This window comes from Canis lupus, chromosome 7 (assembly GCF_003254725.2).
Source record: "Canis lupus dingo isolate Sandy chromosome 7, ASM325472v2, whole genome shotgun sequence".
Classification (NCBI taxonomy): Eukaryota; Metazoa; Chordata; class Mammalia; order Carnivora; family Canidae; genus Canis; species Canis lupus.
Window position 1 is genome coordinate 25,424,085 of NC_064249.1, and position 22,332 is coordinate 25,446,416.

Below are 22,332 nucleotides of genomic sequence, written 5' to 3' on the forward strand. Positions count from 1 at the left end.
CTTTCCCTCTTCACTAGTTGTATTAATGACACACATCCTTCCAGAGCCCGGAATTCAACCTCTTCCTTGATCTCATTTTTTTGCTAAGTCCGAGGGATTCCAATTCCATGAGAATTTTAAAATCAATTGTTTGCTAAGTCCGAGGGGTTCCAATTCCATGAGAATTTTAAAATTTATCCTTTCTTCCCTGTCCTCACCACCATTCTCTTATTTCAGGCCTTCAGATTCTTTCCTTGGATTATGAGTCTTCCTAAATTACCCCCTAATCAGTCTCCATGGCTCTAGTTTCCCCTCCTCCCAATTTGTGCATTAATGATAACAATAGCTATTCTTATAGAGCACTCTTTGTATGTAATCTCATTATCCTTACAACCTTTCCTTGAGCAGAGTTGAGCCAAGGGACAGGCCGGAGAGGAAGAAGTTCAAAGTCACAACTGGTCAGGGGTGTCAAGACATCACGAGAAATTGAATTCACTAGGAACTCCTGTTGGAGGGTCGGCACCTAATTTTAAGGAAGAAGACTCAGGTTAACTACAGAGTACTGTTTGGCTGGGTGGAACATTGGAATTGCTTGGGACAGTAGAGGAAAGGCAGAGGGTCTCTACGTGAATCAGTGCTTAGCCTCTCCTTAAAAAAAAAAATAGTTGAATCAGTATTTAAAGAATCTCTGATGGAAGAGACATTATATTATTGCATGTTTGGGGACCCATCTACCTGGTCCCACTTTAATAGATGAGGCAAATGAGCTTCAGAAGATTTAAGTAATTTGCCTAAATTCACATAGGCTGTAAATGACAGAATTGGAATTTTATCTCAGGACTCCAATATTCCATGTTCTTTCCACCCTATGATCTGGCTTCACTTGTGTTTGCAACTTAATTTCCCACTCTCTTCCTTCTATCTCCAATGTTGCAGTAAAACCAATCTTCTCAGTTCTCTTTAGTAGACTTTGAGTTTTCCCATCTTTATTTTTGTATGTGGTTTCCTCTGCCTCCTAGAATGACCTAGAATCCATCTTCACCTTCGCAAAGGCTATTCTCCTTGCAAGCCTAGCAGCAACACTATTGCTTCTAGGAAACCATCACAAAGATTCCCACCTGGAAGTGATGGGTTCTTCTAATAACCGATAGCAGTCCGTACCTTGTTTATGACTGTTTCCACTTTGTACATTTTATCACAGATATTTATGTATGTATTTATTTATGTATTTATGTATGTATGTTCTTAGTGAACATGTCTATGAGTACAGGTCTGGATCTAATTCATCTTTGTGTCTCTCACGGAGCCTTGTCCATTGGAGGCAATCAAAAAATACATATGGCATAAAGGAGCAAGTACAGAGATACTTCAACCAGAATTGTCTATTTTTTTCTAATTATTAAGGAGTTGGCAAAACATAATATTAAAGCGAGAGATATGGAAGAAGGGTGTAGTTTTGTTCTAGTTTGATTCTGTGCCTTTGTACAAATTGTTTCTTCTCTCCTTCTTATACCACTAGCTTTTGCCTACAGAACTTCCTTACTTGCATCAAACTGTTACTGAGTACTTTGTATATGAAAGGCCTTGCTGTGTCCTGGGAGGTCAGGGAAAGCTTTGCAGGAGAGGTGGGATCTAAGCAGGGTCTTGAAGGCTGTGTTTTAATTAAAGAGGTGGAGGGATACCTGGGTGGCTCAGTGGTTGAACATCTGCCTTCAACTTGGAGCGTGATCCCTAGGTCTCGGGATAGAGTCCCACTTCGGGCTTCTTGTGGGGAGACTGCTTCTCCATCTGCCTGTGTCTCTGCCTCTCTCTCTGTGTCTCTCAGGAATAAAGAAATAAGACCTTAAAAAGAAAGAGGTGGAAAGAAAAGGGAAATAAAATTATGTATGATATTGAAAGGTTTAATTCCTACTCTTCCTGTTACTGGCAATCTTGAGAAAAACCATTTAATCTCATCAGGGGTTAATTTCCACTTATGTAAGATGGGGATAATAAAATCCACATTCGGATGGTTTTGAGAATTAATGTGGAAGGCCCATGTATTGGTTAGAACTCTTTTGGTTACAAGTGATATTAATGCAGTTAATTAAGATGCAACATGTTATAACATTTTCGGTGGTTACCATATAGCTCTGAAGACCTGTCAATTTATGATGAGGACACACTGTTTCCTCTATGCCCCCGAATCTCTCATCTTGTGGTATCTACCTTGCTTAAGTTGGCTGAAGATGGGAGAAGTCTTCCTTTTGGGCTCCCTTCTTCAGGGGACCAGAATTGGTCTGCTGTCTTAATCACTACAGATTCCTCAATAATCGTCCGGTTTCTCAAGGGAGAGGAGAACTGAATTGTTTCCACCTTCTCCATGCACATTTCACTGTTTTAAGCCTGTGCTTTTACTCATTGTTGACTCTTCTACCTGGAATTGCGCATTCCAAGTCTTTCCAAGCTTAGCCTGGCCAGCTCTCATTGCCCCAGTAAGGGGCAGGGGAGGCATCACACTGGGAAATCACCTTGGCTCCTTTTTGACCACCTTGAGTGTCTCCAGTTCCCTTTGTCTCTGGGCCCCACTCTGTCATGGCACAATTATCACACTGTGCTACAAAAACCTGCCTCTCGGGATCCCTGGGTGGCGCAGCGGTTTAGCGCCTGCCTTTGGCCCAGGGCGCGATCCTGGAGACCCAGGATCGAATCCCACGTCGGGCTCCTGGTGCATGGAGCCTGCTTCTCCCTCTGCCTGTGTCTCTGCCTCTCTCTCTCTCTCTCTCTCTCTCTCTCTCTCTCTCTGTGACTATCATAAATAAATAAAAACAACAACAACAAAAAAACCTGCCTCTCTCGCCAGACACCCCAGACTTATAAGGCTAGCACATAGCTCAGTACATAGCTACTAAATGAATGAGTGGACTTCCTCCATTCTCTCTCAGTCCTAACTTTTTTTTTTTTTTTTTTAACCCCTGCACACCACCATTATCTTCTCTATCTTTCTGTATTGTTTATGGCTTATTCATTACAAGACCACTTCCTGTTCGGACCATCAATATTGTCCTCCCATTTTAAAATGAATGATAACATTTGCTCACATCTACTGAGCACTTGCTATTTGCCTGGCACTGTTTCAAGCTTTGTACACGGATAAACTCCTTTACACATTCTTTGTTGCCTAATTTTTCTGCCAGAGGTTAACCTTGACCTTGTTGAGGTGTACTTTATTGCTATAGTCCCATCACAGCACAATAAATGCTACAGTGAGACAAGTTGGCTCGATGTACTATCATTCCAATGTTGGAAGATCTGACATAGAAGCAACAACATAAGGAAGTGCTAAACATGTGATGTCCTTACAGTGCGATGACACTACAGTTTTTTTCCTGTTCATGTTTGCGTTTAAATTACTATATTATGTTTCAGGTAATGTAAGCCAGAAGGACAACTTGGGATGGACTGTTGTATTTAAATTTCATTTTATTTGTGTAGCCATGAAAAAACTAGGGTAATATGAGTATCAGCATGAAAAACATGAGGTTTTCATTTTTTTTTTTTTTCCAAAAGAGGTAAGCTAGCAAGGAGGATAGATTTGGGAATATTAGTCATGAAAATTCACCTTTCAGTGGATCCTTCTTGGCTGGGAAGGAAAACTTTTCTTCTAGTTACCTGGGAATGGTGATATGGTTATTTTAACAGAAGATAGAAGCATCTGGCAGATGAAGACAACTCCCTGGAAAATAAGGGGCACTATAATATGGAAGAGATGTGGTTCAGTAAGTTTGGGGTTCCTCAGTGATACTGCTTACCAGGTGTTAGCTTGGGTCAAGTTACTTATCTTCCTGAAGGCTCAGTTTTCTTATCCATAAAAAATAGGGTCAGCTTGCCAATTTTACCAAATAAAAATACAAGATGCCTAGTTAAATTTGAATTTCAGATAAACCACAAATTTTTAGTATAAATATGCCCCATGAAATATTTGTGTCCCATGCAATAAGTATGACTTTAGTATTGCATGGGACATACTTATACTCATTGTGTATTGGATTCAAATTTAACTTGTCTTTGGCTTCCTGGACTCAATTCCAACATGTACATGGGGGCCTGGAGGTACCCTCCACACCTCAAAGCAATCCTCTGGACATAGCTGGGTATCCTACAATAGGTCTCAATTCTGACTCTACCTACCCAGAGATAGTATCAGATTCTAAAGATTGAGGGCTCAGTCCCACAAGACTGCCTCCAGTCCCCTCCTCTTCAGACATCAGTTGGAAGTGCTTCTGATGGCTACAAATCAGAAGTTCCCATGATCCCCTCCTTGGGTTTGATTAATTTGCTAGAGCAGCTCACAGAACTCAGAGAAACATTTTACTTACCGGATTACCATCCAGTTGATCACAAAAAGAAATGAAAAAGGATACAGATGAGCATCTAGGTGAAAGAGATATAGAGGACAAGGCATGGGGAAAAGGCACTGAGCTTCCAATGCCTTCTCTAGGCATGCTACTCTCCCAGCACTCCATGTGTTCATGGACCTAGAGGTTCTCCAAACTCAGTTCTTAGGTTTTTATGACATAGGCAAAATTGATTATATCAGTGGCCATAGCCAATCAATTCAACCCCCAGCCTCTCTGCCTTTGCCAGACTTCGGTGGGGAGGTAGGGACTGAGAGTTCTACCCCTCCAGTCCACTGCAACCAGCCCCCATCCTCAGGAGCAGTACAAAAGACACCTTTCTCCCTCTCCACACACAGGAAATTGCAAGGGTGCTGAGAACTGTGAGCCAAAAGTAAAGACTAGACTATATTTGCTTAATATAAATTACAGTATCACAACTGGGCTTCCTGTACTTTATCTGACAATCCTAAATAGGGTATGATCAAGTGATTATCCTGTAAGGGTGTTGTCAGGATAAAATGATACCATGTTTAAGTATGGCCACAGTAATTGATACATAGTCCAAATCTGAACAAATGGATGTTATTAATAGAATACTTAATAAAAGTATTTTTAAATTTCAGCCTAATTGAGGTATAGTTAACAAATAAAATTGTAAGATATTTAAAACGTTCATCCCAGTGAATTGATATATGAATGCATTGTGAAAGAATTCCCTCATCTAGTTCATTAACATGGCCATCACCTCACGTTTATTTTTTTTTCTTTTTGTGAGAACATTTGAGTTCTACTTTCTTAGGAAATTTCAGTTATGCAAGTACAGCGTTATCAGCCATAGTCACCATGTTTTACATTAACTCCTAAGACCTTATGTATCTTTTTAAAAAATATTGTATTCATTTATTCATAAGAGACACACAGAGAGAGAGGCAGAGCCATAGGCAGAGGAGAGAAGCAGGCTCCCTGTGTGGAGTATGATGCAGGACTTGATTCCAGGACCCCAGGACCACAACCTGAGCCAAAGGCAGATGCTCAACCACTGAGCCACCAAGGTACCCCAGACCTTATTCTTCTTATAACTGAAAGTTTGTACCCATTTACCAACCCCTCCCAACATCCCCCACCCCCAGTCCCTGGCAAACACTTTCTACTCTCTGTTTCTATGATTTGACTTTTTGTTTGTTTGTTTGTTTGTTTTTGTTTTTAAGGTTCTGCATATAAGTGACACCAGCAGTATTTGTCTCTGTCTAGCATATTTTACTTAGCATTTGCCCTCAAGATCCATCCACATTGTTGCAAATGGTTCTTTTTTTTTATGGCTAGATAACATTTCATTGCATATATACACCACATCTTATTTATGCATTTATCCATTGATGGGCACTTTGGTTGTTTCCATATCTTTGCTATTGTGAATCATGCTATTATAACATGAGAGTGAAAATATCATTTTGATATCCTGTTTTCATTTTCTTTGAATATATCCCAGAAGTGGGATTGCTGGATCATATGGTAGTTCTAGTTTTAATTTTTGGTACTATGGAAACCTCTATATTGTTTCCATACTACCAGTACCAATTTACATTCCCACCAATAATACACAAGGGGTTTCTTTCTCCACATCCTCACCAACACTTACTTCTTTTTTTTATGATAACCATTCTAACTGGTGTGAAGTTTTTAATTTGCATTTCTTTGATGACTAGTGATGTTGAACACCTTTTTTTGAACTTTGGCCATTTTATGTCCTCTTTGGAAAAATGCCTATTTAGGTTGTCTGCCCATTTTAATTTTTTTAATTTTTAAATTTTTAAAAAAGATTTTATTTATTTGTTCATGAGAGACACACACAGAGAGAGAGAGAGAAGCAGAAACATAGGCAGAGGGAGAAGCAGGCTCCATACAGGGAGCCTGATGTGGGACTCGATTCCGGGACTCCAGGATCACGTCCTGGGCCAAAGGCAGGTGCTAAACCACTGAGACACCCAGGGATCCCCTGTCTGCCTATTTTTATTTTTATTTTTTTAAAACTTTTATTCATTTATGATAGTCACAGAGAGAGAGAGAGAGAGGCAGAGACACAGGCAGAGGGAGAAGCAGGCTCCATGCACCGGGAGCCCAACGTGGGATTCGATCCCAGGTCTCCAGGATCGTGCCCTGGGCCAAAGGCAGGCGCCAAACCGCTGCGCCCCCCCAGGATCGCTGTCTGCTTATTTTTAAATTGGCTTTTTCCTCCTATTGAGCTGTATGATTTCTTTATTTATTTTGGATATTAACACCTTTCAGATATATGATTTGCAAAAATTTTCTCCCATTTCATGTTTCATTTCTCTTTTGTTGATGGTTTCATTTTGCTGTACAGAAGTTTTTTAGTTTGGTGTAGACCTATTTGTTTCATTTTGCTTTTGTTGCATTTACTTTTGGTGTCAAATACAAAAAAATCATTGTCAACACCAAAGTCGAGGAACTTACCCTTAAGCTTTCTTACGGAGTTTCATAGTTTTGGGTCTTACATTCAATTCTTTAACCCATTTTGAGTTAGTTTTTATGCATAGTGTAAGATATTGGTTCAGTTTCATTCTATTGAATGTAGCTGTCTAGTTTTCCCAACACCGTTTATTGAAGACACTGCTCTTTCCCCATTTACATGGGCATATTTCTGGGCTCTCTTATCTATGTGTCTGTTTTATGTCAATATCACACTATTTTGATTACTACAGCTTTGTAGTTTATTTTGAAATTGGGAAGTGTGATATCTTCAGCTTTGTTCTTTCTCAAGATTGCTTTGGCTATTCAGGGTCTTTTGCAATTTCGTACACACTTTAGGATTTTTTAAAAAAATTTCAGTGAAAAATGTCATTGGACTTTAATAGGGATTGCATTGGATCTGTAGATCATTTGGGCAGTATGGCCATTTTAACAATGTTAATTCTTCCAATCCATGAGCACAGAACATTTTTCCATTTATTTGTGTCTTCTTTAATTTCTTTTATAACCATCGGGTAAATGTATTACTAGGGGTTCATTTGTTTGTTTCTGGATGCAATTGTAAATGGCATTGTTTTCTTAATTTTTCCTTCTGATAGTTAAGTGTGTATAAACACAACTAATTTTATATATTGATTTTGTATTCTGCAACTTTTCTGAATTCATTTATTAGTTCTTACAGATTTTTGGTGGATTCTTTAGAGGTTTCCATATATAATATCATGTAATCTGCAAATAGTAGAGTTTTAGTTCTTCCTTTCCAATTTAGATGCCTTTTATTTTTTCTTGCCTGATTGTTTCTGGCTAGGACTTCCAGTGCTATGTTAAATAAAAGTGGTGAGAGTGCTTGCTTTGCTCCTGATTTTAGAGAAAACTCTTTTATCTTCTGTTGAATATGATCTATCCATTGGTGAAAGTGGGGGTGCTGGAGTCCCTACTATTATTGTGTTGCTGTCTATTTTTCTCTTCTTCAAAGCAAATACTTGAAATATTTAGGTACTTCTAGGTTGGATGCATAAATATTTACAGATGTTATATCTTCTTGTATTGATTCTTTTATCATTGTATCATGACTCTATTTTCTCGTATTATAGACTTTATCTTAGAGTCTACTTTGTCTGATATAAGTATAGCTACCCATGTTTTCCTTTGGTGTCCACTTGCATAGAATATCTTTCTCCATTCTTTTCACCGTTAGTTGTGTGTGTGTCCTTAAAGCTGAAGCAATTCCTTTCTAGGTAGTTTTAGTCCATTTATATTTAAAGTGATTATTGATAAGTATGATTTACTACTGACATTTTGTAATTGTTTTCTGGCTTTGCCATTCCTTTGTTTCTTTCTTCTTGTCTTGCTCTCCTTTGTGATATGATGATTTTCTTTAGTGGAATGCTTAGTTTTCTTGCTCTTTATCTTTTGTGTGTCTACTATGGAATTTGTTTTGTGGTACCATGAGGCCTGCATAAAGCATCTTATAACAGTCTATTTTAAGCTGATAACAACTTAACTTCAAATGCATACAGAACTACATATTTACTTTCTCTCACATATGTTGTGTTTTTGATCTCACAATTTACATCTTATAATCTTGTTGATCAATTAGAAAATTATTGTAGTTATAGTTATTTTTACTACTTTAGCTGCTAATCTTTATACTAGATTATAGTATAAGTGATTTACCCATCACCATTACAATATTAGAATATTCTGAATTTAACTATATATTATACCCTTGACGGCAAGATTCATACTTTCATATGTTTTCCTGTTATTAATTAGCATCCTTTTGTTTCAACCTGAGGAAGTCCCCTTAACCTTTCTTGTTAAGTCCAGTCTAGTGGTGATGAACTTCAGCTTTTGCTTATCTGAAAAATTCTTTATCTCTCCCTCAATTCTGAAGCACAGCTTTGCTGTGCTGAATATTCTTGGTTGTCTGTTTTTGTCTTTCAGCACTTTGAATGTATTGTGCCTCTCTCTTCTGGCCTGTCAAGTTTCTGCTGAAGAATCTGCTGGTAATCTTTTGGGGTTTCCCTGGTACAAAACAAATTGTTTTTCTCTTTCTGCTTTTGAGATTCTCTCCTTTTCTTTAACTTTTGACAACTTAATTATGTATCTCAGCATGTGGGGCTATTTGAATTCATCTTATTTGGAACTTTCTAGGTTTCCTGAATCTGGATGTCTCTTTTCCCAGGTTAAGGAATTCTTAGCCATTATTTATTTGAATAAGTATTCTACTCCACTCCCACCCCCTTTACTCTATCTTCCCCACCCCCTTTATTTTTCCTTCTGGGACCTCTATAATGTGTATATTGGTCTGCTTCACATGTCCCATACGTCTTTAAGATGTCTTAATTCTTTTTAATTATTTTTTCTTTCTGGTCCTTTGTTTGGATAAATTCCTCTGCTACCCTGTTCTTGAGTTCATTGATCTTTCTTCTTTCCACCTGAACTTGTCTGCCATCAAACTCCTCTATTGAATATTTTAATTCAGTTATCATATTCCTCAGATCTGTGATTTCTGTTTAGTACTTTAAAAAAATCTATTCTATTACTTTGTTGAAATTCTCACTTTGAATTTTGAAATTCTCATTTTCTCTTGACCTTGGTGATCACCTTTATGACTATTACTTTCAACTCTCTATCCAGGAAATCACTTATCTTTGTTTCATTAAGGTCTGTTTCTTGAGTTTTTTCTTGTTCTTTTGTTTAGAACATAGTCCTCTGTTTCTTCATTTTCTTTCACTCTCTGTATTGGTTTCTGTTTTATCTAAATAGCTACCCCACCCAGTGTTGGTGGAGTGGTTTTGTGTAGAAGATGAACTTTTTCATTCAGCCTGATCCCAGCTCTTGGTTGTTTCTCAAACCTTTGTGATTGTCTAAGCCACCTACTTTCTTTTTAGTGGGTCCTGGTAGTTGAAGATGTATCAGTCATGTAGGTATTTTTTTGTTCAGCCAAAGTGTAGGAGTCACTCAGCTAGTTTCTAGATTTCTTTCAGAGGGAATTGCTCTCTGTAGATGTAGCTGTAGATTTGGTGATTCTGTGGGAGGAGGTGAATTCAGGAACCTCTTTGTCACCATCTTTGATCAGAACCCTTTCAAGATCCTTCTCTCATTCCAGCTTTTCCATGAAAGGCTTTCCCAAATCCCCCAGACTGTGGCAGCAAAGTCTTGGTAGTGCATCATGCATCTTAATTTCATTCTATTGTGCTGAGCACACTGCTTTCAAAGTAAAGTGCTTAAGAAATCTTTGTCCCTTCAGCAGGCGCAGAATCTAGCAAGGCACTCTAGCACCCTTAAAGGTCTTCACATGACAATTTGCCATAAAAGTAGTGCTTGGTGAAAAGTTTGCTACTGTAATTTTGGGGAAGGTGAATTATAATCAAGGGTTTTAAATTACACAGTGATAATTGGGGGAAGGAGGGGAATTAGTAAATTATTTCATTTAATAGTTGGGAGGGGACAGCCCTAGTGGCGCAGCGGGTTAGCGCCGCCTGCAGCCCAGGGCATGATCCTGAAGATCCGGGATGGAGTCCCACGTCAGGCTCCCTGCATGGAACCTGCTTCTCCCTCTGCCTGTGTCTCTGGCTCTCTCTCTCTCGCTCTGTATCTCTCATGAGTACATAAAATAAAATCTTAAAAAACAATAGTTGGGAGATTTTTCTTAATAGTTTGTTCTGTAGGGTATTGGTAAAGAAAAATATTTCATTGACACTTAGTAAAGATGGAAGACAGATTTTGCTCAGGACCATTGCAATAGGTACATAGGGGACTATTGCAATAGGATTTTATGGGTGGTGGGGAGAGATTAGGATCAATTCCAAATATAGCATGAATAGGGAGAAATTTAAGCCAAGGATCTGAGTGGGTTTAATGGATGGAAAATTACTTTGAGGAAACATCACAGATAAGAGGGATTCTGGCTAAACTGGCCTAATGGTATTCTTGCTGAAGGCAGGCAGGGTATGGAGGGGTGTTGGTGGTGGTGGTGGAGGTGGCGGTGCGGTGTTGGGGTGGGAGGATCAGACATTACCTTGGGGATGCTGAAGGATGAGTAACATGGTCAGATATTGATGGTGATCAAATATTGAGAATGGGGGTGGGGAGGGTTCAGGTTAAACTGACTTAGCAGGGTTTTTGCTAAAACTAAGTTTTATAAGGAAGCTTACAGATGGCCTAGGAGAAGGCTCAGGAGCCTGACTAAAGTTTGGTCAAACAAAAGATTTGTCAGTATCATTTAAAAATTATATTTAGTTTATGCTAATTAATTTGATATACTTTTGGTTTTAGATATTTATTTTCTTTGTTTTGTTTTTAAACAGGGAAAATATATTTAGCTTTATCTTATGGAAATTATGCGGTCATGTTAAGACTGCTGGTAGGCAATTCTGGCAAGGAAAAAGGCATTTAGTGCCTCCTGGTGGCCATGTCTTCTTACTGCAATGTTCCCAAAAGCAGCCCTAGAGAAAAGTGAGCATTTGAACTTTGCTAAATCCTGAAGGCACTAAAGGTGTGTCATGACATCAAGAGACATGAACAACTGTACTCTTTCCCCCACCCTCCTCTTTTCCAAGGTTTGAGGCTGAGAATTAGCAGCTTGCCAAGGGAAGCAGAATGAAGTCCATTCCCTCCCTCTTGGTACGGTGGGTTTCCAAACCAGAAGTGAAAAGCCAGAGAAGGAAGCTTTGTGTTGAGTGGAGTACTGATAATTACATTGGACTGGTCTTTTAAGGGCCAAGACAAAGGGCCTCTTTATTTCATGACTAAAAGTGGTTAGAAAATCCATGCATGGCATTGCTCAGCTTTCACCCAAAGGGCAGGCAAAGTACAAATCCAGATGGTGGCATTGAGGGGACAAAGAAAAAGAAAAATTGTGAGTTTCACTTGCATCCTATTGTGTGTAGCTCATTCAATGCACATGTTTCAAATGCATAAATGTGAAAGGGGAAAAAATGCATAAATGTGAGGAAAAAAAATGAGCAAGAAAGGAAGCTCAGTGATTCTGCCAAGGAACAGGCAAACTGAATTAGGATTCTGGCTTGGATTCTTCTGACTTCTCATGTCACTCATGAACAAACCAAGGTTAAAATCAGGGGAGGCAGGGTAAGGTTATCGGAAGGGTCTGCTCCAGGATTCATAGTAAATCTATTTAAAAAAAAATCTGAAAAAATTCTCAAGTCTATTATAACCAGGGCATAAGTAGAGTCTAGTCCTGGCCTACTTGACCCTGACTCAACCATGGTTAGAAGAGCTGTTTCTTTTTGATCTATTTCCCTTCCTGTGGGTCTTTTGCAGGCACAGCAGGGAGGCATAGAGGCTGGTTCCAGCAGTGCCTCTTCCCCAGCCTTCAACCTTGTTTCTTTTCTATGCACCCTCTGTCTTCTGTGTCTGTTCCCCCAAATAATGCCTAACCTTTGTATATGGCCTATCAGTCAGGCCAGGTGTTCACACCCACTGGCTCAGTGAGTCTTTTCTGTCTCCCAGGGAGGCATTATATCTCTATTTGCATGGGAGGGTCAGGAGAGCAGGGGCTGACATGCCCAAGGTCATCATACACCTGTAAAGTGGCAGGGCCAGAGTGACACCAAGTGTGGGCCTCTCTCCATTATATTTACTGCCCTCGCATTTCTGCCGTCTTTTTCTGGCTTTCCGTTCTGGACTATGACCATTTTTTTGACTGTTTTTTATTTTTTTTTCAGTGTGAAAGTTTTCAAGACGCCCACGAGTGGAAAATGTACTCCCCCCAGCCAAATCAAACTCCGCCAGATTCCTTACAGCTGTGTGCCGTTGAAATGACTAATGAAAGCACCTTTTGCTGCTGGTGGAACTTTCACATCGGGCTCTGCTACTGCTGTTCACCAGGACCCGACCCCACGTATTTACATACTGGATGTCACCCCAAAAGCCCCCGACCAGGGGATTTCCGGGATGTAATAAGAATGTCGCTCTGGGCCTTGGAAGGTGCAGTGTCTGAGCACTTGTCCTACAGGAAATGGGGGGCAGCATTTCGGACCCCACCACTCCCTCACCAGGCTCTCCTCCTGGGGAGATGTCCAATTCAGTCACAGGCCCATTGGTGGCAGGACACTGCTTGCCTGCCAGGTATGGAGGTGCTGGGAATATCAACACGAGGAATTCAGGGACCCTATACAGCAGGAGCTCGGGTCCCTGGCTAAGTAAGGCAAGAGACACAAACAGTCTGAGAAGTTCAATCCAAAATGTGAGTGCAAAGGGGGATGCCTAACTTAAGAATGGCCAGGGGAGGATTCCTAGGGTTTGTAATGAGTGAGCTGTCTTCAGAAATTTTTAGTCTTTTTTTCTTAAAAGTTAGAATATCTAGTTACAAAGGTAATACATCCCATTGAAAAGAATTTAAACTTCATAGAAATATGTTCCCTTAGAAAAAAGTGTAGGGAACAAAAAAGAAGAAAGAATACTTGATTGGCAGGATTTCTACTCAGTTCGTGCTGTGGCTTTCTTCCTGAAAATTTGTTTGTGTGTGTGTGTGTGTGTGTGTGTCTGTGTGTGTCTGTGTAAGGGGGTGGAGTAGTGCCCAAAAGAGGGAGGCAAAGACTCTAGGGTCAGCCTGGTCCCTGTGGCCACAACCAGCCTGAGTGAGAAATCAGCCAGCCACTTACCAGGTACCCACTTGCTATGGAACTCTGGTTTTTCTGACTTGATATTCTAGGTTTGAATCTTGACTTTTTCTGTCCTATAACTTCAGAGTCTTGTCTCTGCCCACTCTCCAAAAGGTATACCAGGGTATTTTTCTACGTGAAATGAATCTCTCCCTAAAAAGAATAAGACCTGGTTTAAGATGTCAATACTTAACTTGTTACAGTGCCAGTAAGAGCTCACATATACTGAGGGCTTTCTGTACTGAGAGCTTTATTCCTTCATAACATTAAGGCTCACAATGACCTCCTGGAGCAAGTGTTTCATTACTCCTATTTTACAGATGAGGCAAGTAAGGCTATTGAGTTGCTCAAACCACATGGCTAAGAGTTGGCCTCAAACCAGGGTGTGTGTGACTCCTGAGTCTATGCTCATGAACACGATCCTCTCTTGCACTCTTTCTCAAGCATATTTGGCCACAGAGTGTTTTTTTTTTAAAGATTTATTTATTTATTCATGAGACACACACACACACACACACAGAGAGAGAGAGAGAGAGCGAGAGAGCGGCAGAGGGAGAAGCAGGCCCCTCGCAGGAGCCTGATGCGGGACTCCATCCCGGATCCCAGGATCATGACCCGAGCCGAAGGCAGCCGCCCAACCACCCAGGCCAGGTGTCCCAGTCACAGAGTGTTTTTAATTACACAACCCTCATCTCTTAGCATTACTATTACTGTTCCATGGATCACACTATGGCAAATGGTGCCCAAGGGAAACTCACTGCCCCACCCATAAAACAGAGATAATAGCACAATCTCAGTGCTTTGATGATTAAAAGATATTTCACAAAACAGATGCTGAAAAAACTTACCTTCCACTGTTCGTAATGTCATTGGAGAAATGAAGCAGTGTTTTGGCTGGAATGACAATGAAGATGATGGCTGCTAGGTACAGAGACCACCCCTTAGCCCTGGGGGGGCAGGTTTCTGCATCCTAAAACCAGGTTTAGCTGGCCAAGGGATACCTGGGGGAGAAGAGGGTTCAGAGCCTGACTAAGGTTTGTCCACCAAGGGAGTTTATGTCAGCATTCCTGAAGCAGTGTAAGAGTTGGAGCCTAGTCAATCAGAGAAAGACAATTATCAGATGGTTTCACTCATGTGGAATATGAGAAAAGTGCAGAGGATCATAGGGGAAGGGAGAGAAAACTGAATGGGAAGAAATCTGAGAGGGAGACAAACTTGAAGCTCTAGCCTCCAATGTGACTCTATTTGGAGATAGGGCCTCTAAGGAGGTAAGTAAGGCTGAATGAAACCATAAAGGCAGAGGCATAATCTGATAGGATCAGTGTCCTTCTAAGAAGAGGAAGAGACACCATAGAGGAAAGGCCATGAAGACATGGCTGGAAACCAGGAAGAGAGGCTTACCAGAAACTGAAATTTACAATACCTCAATTTTGAACTTCTTGCTTCCAGAACCGTGAGAAAATAAATTTCTCTTGTGTAAGCTACCCTGTGTCTGGTATTTTGTTATGGCAGTCCTAGAAGATGAATCCAGTCTCATCTCATGGATTTGCTTTGAGAACTAAACACAAGTGGAGGATCTTACAGCAATCCACATGTTAGTTCATTTGCCCCCCTGTCCTGCTGTGGGATCTGTGGAGTGGTAAAGGCCTATTTGTCACCAAAAGTCTTTCTTGCAACTGAACGATGGCATGAGAAATTCATCCAGCAGAATAACACCTTTGGAATTCGGGCTTTGTTCCTCCATGTCGCAAATAACAGAACTTTCACAAGCTACTATAAACTGAAAGGGGAATTTCCTAGAAGTGTGCTGTTCTCAAGATTCCCAGTTTCAAGTAGCAGAAACTCAGTGTGATTGACTTAGACTGAAAAGGAACTCTAAAAAGGATATTGAATCCAGTCAGGAAGACTGGAGACCTACACGTGGGGTCTTGTCAGATGCGCATGTAGAAGGGTGTGTGAGGACCCCAGAGCCACACTGCATAGGGCACTGGCTGCTGCTGCCTGCTGCTCTGACCCCTCCAACACTGGACTGAACCAGCACTGGTGGACCATCTTGCAGAATGAATGTGCCTGAGGCCCGTGTAGTTCAGGGGCAGTGCCATCTCTTTGGTAGAGCCTACATTACCCATCTGCTACATTCTAGTTGTGAGGAAGGCTGGAAAACTGAGCATTTGGCATTTTGAGCATTGACAATGCTCCCACTGAGATTCATGCAGTGGGGAAGCTTTCTCAAATAATAAAAGGAGATTCAAAATGCCAGATGGCCAACAGGAATGAAAAGTTTCCCCACAGAGAGGGAATCTTAGAGAGCTCCCAAATAGGTCACTCATAGGACTAAGAAACACAAATTGGAAAGCCTGGAGCTGGGTTACTCTGCCTGTGTCTCTCTGTATTCTTTCTATCTTCTTGAGAACTGGGTTTCCTGCTCATTTGCTCTGGTGAGGGCCACTTCCTTCCTGACTGTTGGAAAATTAGTTGTCTCTCACCTCTAGGACGTCTGTTTCTTCTTCTTCCAGAAACACCTCCCTATTCCCTTTTGAGGGCCCCTTCTCTGTCCATTTATGGCCTGAGTGGGCTCCATCACCAGCTCTAGGAAGGAACCACATGACCCAGGTCCAAGTCAGTCATTGTATTCCCTGGCTACAGTGACTGATCTAGGGAGGGGAAGGAGACCTAAGAGAGCCTGGTGCTTTTAAAAGTTGAACTATAACTTAAATGTTGTAAAATGAATGAATTTTAAGTGTATGGCTCAATGAATTTTACATATTCATACACCACCACCAAGATGGAACCATAGGACATCTCTAGCAGCCCAAAGAAGGCTCACTTATAGCTACTCTATCAGTACTCCATCCAAAGATAGTCACTATTCTGACTTTCATTACCATTGACAGAAATCTTACCTATATTTTTGAACTCCATTTAGATGGAATCAATCATACAGTATATAATCTTTGGTATCTGTTTTTTTTTTTTCTCAACATTATGTCTGTGAGATTCAACCAAGCCTTAGCTTACTCATTTTTATACCTACATGGTATTCTATTATATGAATTTTACCACAATTTATCCCTTTTACCATTGATGGACATTTGGGTTGTTTCTGGTTTGGAGCTATTAAATAATGTTGCTATGTACTTTATTGTATATCTTTTGGCGGATATAGGCACTCATTTCTTTGGGTATATATCAAGAGTGGAATTTCCAGCTAATGGGAAAAATACATAGCTTTAGTAGGTATTACCAAATACTTTTCCAAGTAATTGTATCAATTTACACATTTACCAGCAATATATAAGACCTATAGTTGCTCTATATGCTTGCCTATACTTATTGTTGGCATTATAAATTGTGGCCATTTGGATTAGGTATCACAGTATCATGGTATAGTTTTAATTTGTATTTCCATAATGACTATTGGTGCCAAACACTTTCACTGGCTGTTTGAATATGCTGTTTGGTTAAGTGGCTGTTTAAGCTTTTGCCCATTTCTGAAAAACACTTGTTGTTGGTCTTTTTTAAATTGACTTCTAGAAATTCTTTATGTATTCTCTGAGTCCAGATATAGATATTTGCTTGATAACATATATTGCAAATATGTTCACGTATCCCATGGTTGCATTTTCAAGTCCTTAATGATATACTTTTAGGGATATAAGTTCAATGTATTAATATTTTCCATGGCTACTGCTTTTTAACTTGTTCTGTTTAAGACACTCACATGGAGTTTATATACTATAGGATTTTGGAAATTATTTGAAAACATTTGCTTATAACCCAGATTAAGGATATGATAAATAATTTTCTTGTCATCACAGCTGGGGAAAAACCACTGGTAAATCAGAACCACAGCTAAAACCCAGGTCTCCTGGATTGAACCCTCACCCCCTACCCACAGTCTGTCAGAAAGACCTGAATGGTGATAATGAGTGACATGGCTTTCGGTTCAGCCTTACGGTAGACTAAGATAGGTGGAGGTTTTCCTCTCTTCCTTTGACCCTGGGCAAATAGAAAGTGAGATTCCCCTCTGGTCTGCAGTGGCAGAGACATCAGGAAGCCCACACAAGTCAAAGGGCCAAAGCAGATCAGTGTCAACTGGCAGAAATCAGAGGGACTTCCCCGAGGTCCTTCCTGTCAAAGAAAGAAGCATTAGAGATCTTTGTGAAAAGAAAAACACCTCAAGGACATTCTAGACTAGGTAATGTCTCCCTAGTGGGGCTGCTACCCCTTGGGTTTTATCCTAGGAAACTGGGCTCCATCTTACTGTGGCCAGTTCCAGGAATCTGGGATTGAAACCTGGACACTTTGAGCAAGTCCTAGGTGAAGACTCGGTTCCAAGGAACAGTGGAGTCTTCTTATTGGCAGCCAGAGGGAAGTGATGGACATTTGGATGCCTTGTCATTCACCAATGAAAGTGAGATCAGCGACATGGCGATGACTCCACCAGGCCTTTTCTGACCTCTGGCTTCTAATTTTCACCACACATATGACTGCAACAACCAGCACCACAGGGGCTCACTTAGACATGCTCATGACTGTCAAAGTGTCCCTGAGGTCTCCATACTGACAAGAGACATATTTTGAATGTCCCCTCACATGATAAGAGGAAGGTGGCGCATTTCAGAGTGGTTCCTCATATCAGATGTGTGGGCTGGTGACAGGCTGTGTAAGAATTACCCTTGTGAGTCTCGGCTTGGGACTGGGAACCTGGCATTTTTTAAGCCATCCAAGTGATTATGATAAACAGATGGTTCTGAAAATCATTTTGCTACTTCGTGCTTGGGCTCTGACAAACCACGGTTTCAATTCTGCCTCTGCTCTACCTCTTAACAATTGAACTTTCTTGCCCACAAATAGCCTCTTGAGCCCTCAGTTTTCCTGTCTGCAAGACGAGAGATGATAACAGTATGTACCTCATGATGTTGTTACACAGAGGGAGCGAGATAGTGTGAAATACGTAAAGCTGAAGCCTAGGGCTGGTCACTCAATGAGTCAGAATAACATGTGATGCTATCATTATTATTATGAGTCCAGATACATTTCTCTCACCTCCTCTCTCCATTGTCATGCTTCCTTTTTGTGCCCTAACTGCATATTAGCATTGCTTAGTTACACAAAACTAATTGCCCACAAGACCTTTTGTTTGATACAAACAGAACAAAGAACTTTACTATGACTTCATTTTTAAAGGTGAAAAAAAGAGTACCAAGAAGTTACATGATTTGCCCCAAGTCACATCACTTGTAAGTGCCGATGCTATGGTCTAGACACAGGACTGTGGGTTCTAGGGTCAAGAAGGATGACGCAGAGAGAAATACTGCACTGCCCCAGGAAGGAGACACTATTCACACCCTTCTCTCAGGCCTCATGTTTTATGTTTTGAGTGTCTGCGTCATTGCAAAGAGGCTCAATTCATCGTCCGCCTAGTCTGAACAGAGCAACTCTTTCCCACAAAGGGGAAGCAAACAGATGAAATGAAGCTTCATCCTTAACGCCTGGCTGACCAGGCGAGGCCACGGAGCAGCGGCACAGACACAGCCACATTAGTAAGGATGAGTCGCCGCCCCGCATTTGAACCCATATTTTAATAAGGTCAAGAGGTTGAGGTCTGAGAAGCAGTAGGAGGAGGCAGGACCGCTGTGTGGAGTAAAGGGATCCAGGTGCTTGCACGGGACAGTACTTTCCCGACTGAGGGAGCTGGGATGTCCAGGTGCAAACGACCCCCGTGAGGAGGAGGACGGGGCTGCTGCACCTGGCTCATGGCGGCACAGGCCTGCGGCTCGCGCCACACGGTCGAGCATCCCTTCTTGCTGTTACCCACGTCCCTGGGAATCCGGCCTCCAGTGTTGTTTAGGCAGCAGCACTACGGGGCCTCACTGAGACTGTGAAAGCATCACTGGAGTCTTCACAGGGACCAAGTCTCTAGACATGTTTGAGTGTTTGGACCTTCTCTTATGTCATTGAGGAAGGCAGGAACGACGCGGTAGTAAAACTAGATTTGAATAGGCGTCTCCCACGTCTGCACTGAAGAGGACGTGGTGGCTGATGAGCCAGCGTGTGTTGTTGGCTGCCTTTTTTTTTTTTTTTTTCCTTTCTGTTCTGGGTTCCAGGGATCTTTTCCCTTGAGTTTTTTTCAAGCACAAATTTTCACTGTTGATTTGCGAGTGTGACATATGCAGCTCTGACGAAGTTGTCATCGTCTAGTGTTGATGGTGGTTTGTGGATTTTTTAAGATTAGGGACTATGTCTTTTTTTTTTTTCTCACTTAAATTTAAATTTTATTGAAGTATAACATGCATACAGAAAAGAGCACAAAGGTTAAGCATACAGCTTGAGGGAATGCATAAGGATGCACCCTCCTCGTGCACCCAGCACCTCAGTCAGGAAACAGAACGCTAGAACTGCAGAAGCTCATCACTCTTTTATAGTCACTACTTCCTCTTTCTTCTCCCACCAGGGGGACCAAAGTCCTTGCTTCTCCAAATGTACGTTTGCTTTGCATGTGGGAATCATATTTTTATTTAAAAAAAACACCTTAATTTAAAAAGTGTTATAAACCTATAGAAGCACATGTTCTTCAGGGAACACACAACACTTTGGTTACAAATTCTGGAGTCCTTGGCTTTTCCTGTAAAAGTTGGAAGATCTCCAATTTTTTAAAAGATTTTATTTATTCATGAGAGACAGACAGAGAAGAGAGAGAGAGAGAGGCAGGGACACAGGCAGAGGGAGAAGCAGGCTCCACACGGGGGAGCCTGATGTGGGACTCGATCCTGGATCTCCAGGATCATACCCTGGGCTGAAGGCGGTGCTACACCACTGAGCCACCAGGGCTGCCCCAAGATCTTCAATTTAATTTAGCTTCTTATATTGCAACAATTTCAAACTTAGAGAAAAGTTGCAAGAATAGCGTGATAATTTTTCTCTTGAACTATCTGAGGGGAATTTGCTGGCACTGATGCCCTGTCTACCCTCCATCCCAAATATTTTGGTGTATAGTTCTTTCACACAGGAAATCTTTCTACATAATGATAATACAACCATCAAAATCACCAAAATGACATGGATACATTATTGCCACCGAATTTGAAGACAACATTCAAGTTTCGTCAAGTCTAGGATCACATACTGCAGTTAGTTGGTGTGTCTTCTTAGGCTTCTTCAAAGAGTTCTTCACTCTTCCCTTGACTTTCAGAACTTTCACACTTTATAAAATTACTGGGCAGTTATTTTGTGAAGCTGTAAAACTCAATTTGAGTTTATCTGATATTTTTTCATCATTAGATTTAGGTAATGCTTTTTTATTTTAGGCAGAAATATCTCAGAAGGGACGGTCTTCTCAATGCCTCCAATAGGTGGTGCACAATTTTAATTTGTCTTATTAAAGGTAATATTCACTTTGATCACTTGACTAAGAGTATCTGCTAGGTTCCTTTATTGTAAACGTATTCTTTCTCCCCTTTTACTTAGTATCTTGTGGGAGGTGTTTTGAGACCATTTAAATATCCCATTCTATATCAAACATTTACCCATTAGTTTTAGCATCCATTGATTATTCTTTTTTTTATTCAAGTATAATGAACATACATCTTATATTAGTTTCAGTTGTACAATATAGTGATTCTATAATTCTGTGCTCATCGTGATAACTGTACTCTTAACCCCTTCACCTATTTCACCCATCCTCCTATCCGCCTCCCAAGTCCGGTGAGACTTTTTTGGTTTCTTTTTTTTCCTTTGTTTTATTTCTTAAATTCCACAAATGAATGAAATCACGTGGCATTTGTTTTTCTCCTACTGATTTATTTCATTTAATTTTATATCCTCTAGGTCCATTCATGTTGTTGCAAACGGCAAGATTTCATTCTTTTTATGGCTGAGTAATATTCCATTGTATATAAATAACATATCTTCTTTATCCATTCATCTATGGATGGACAGTTGGGTTGCTTCCATATCTTGACTATTGTAAATAATGATGCAATAAACATAGGGGTACCTATATCTTTTCAAATTGGTGTTTTCATTTTTAGGGGGTAAATACCCGGTAGTGGAATTACTGGCTCATATGGTAATTCTATTTTTAATTTTTTGAGGACCTTCCATACTGTTTTCCACAGTGGCTGCACCAGCTTGCATTTCCACCAACAGTGCAGGAGGGTGCCTTTTCCTCCACGTTCTCACTAATAGTGTTATTACGTTTTTGATTTTAGCCATTCTGACAGGGGTGAGGTGATCTCTCATTATAGTTTTGATCTGCATTTCCCTGATGATAAGTCATGTTGAGCATCTTTTCATGTGTTTGTTGGCTATCTGTATGTCTTCTTTTAAAAAATGTCTATTCATATCCTATGTGCAATCTAGGGATTATTCTTGTCTGAACTAATGTTATTATGATGGTTGCCATATAGTTATTTTCTAATTTAACCTAATCATTCATTCTTTATTATTTGGCATTTTGCTGTAAGGAAAAAAAATTCTCTTCTCCTTATCAATTAGTTAATTAATCAATTAACATCAGTTTGGACTCATGGATACCTGTTTTATTCACTGGGTTCTAATCTCTTATCACCATTATTTAAAATGTGTTACCAATTTGTTCCCAATTTGGCAGTGTCTCTAACATTGTTTTAGAACTTCTTTACTTTCTGGAATAAGATATTCTAAGATTGTCTTTTAATTCTCCTGCCATTTCTTCTGACAGCCCTACTTCCTTTGTTTAGAAATCAAAATGTGGGTGTATGTTTACTCTTATTGGAATGTCAGTGCTCCCAGCTTCTCTCAATGGCTATATTCCACTCAGGCTTTGATAGCTTGTACTAGGTTGTAAGGTCACTCTCCTCATTTGCTCCTGC

The 22,332-nt window shown here is 40.5% G+C and overlaps 1 long non-coding RNA gene across 2 annotated transcripts; it reads left to right on the forward strand.

Moving 5' to 3' along the window:
* Positions 1-197: 197 nt before the first annotated feature.
* LOC125755367 (uncharacterized) lies at positions 198-14,905 on the forward strand. 2 transcript variants are annotated; one of them, XR_007411707.1, is made up of 4 exons: positions 198-526; positions 3,610-3,737; positions 5,270-5,410; positions 12,539-14,905. It is a non-coding gene; the product is annotated as an uncharacterized LOC125755367 (long non-coding RNA). The 2 variants fall into 2 exon arrangements; XR_007411708.1 differs by having other exon boundaries at positions 3,661-3,737.
* Positions 14,906-22,332: the final 7,427 nt, after the last annotated feature.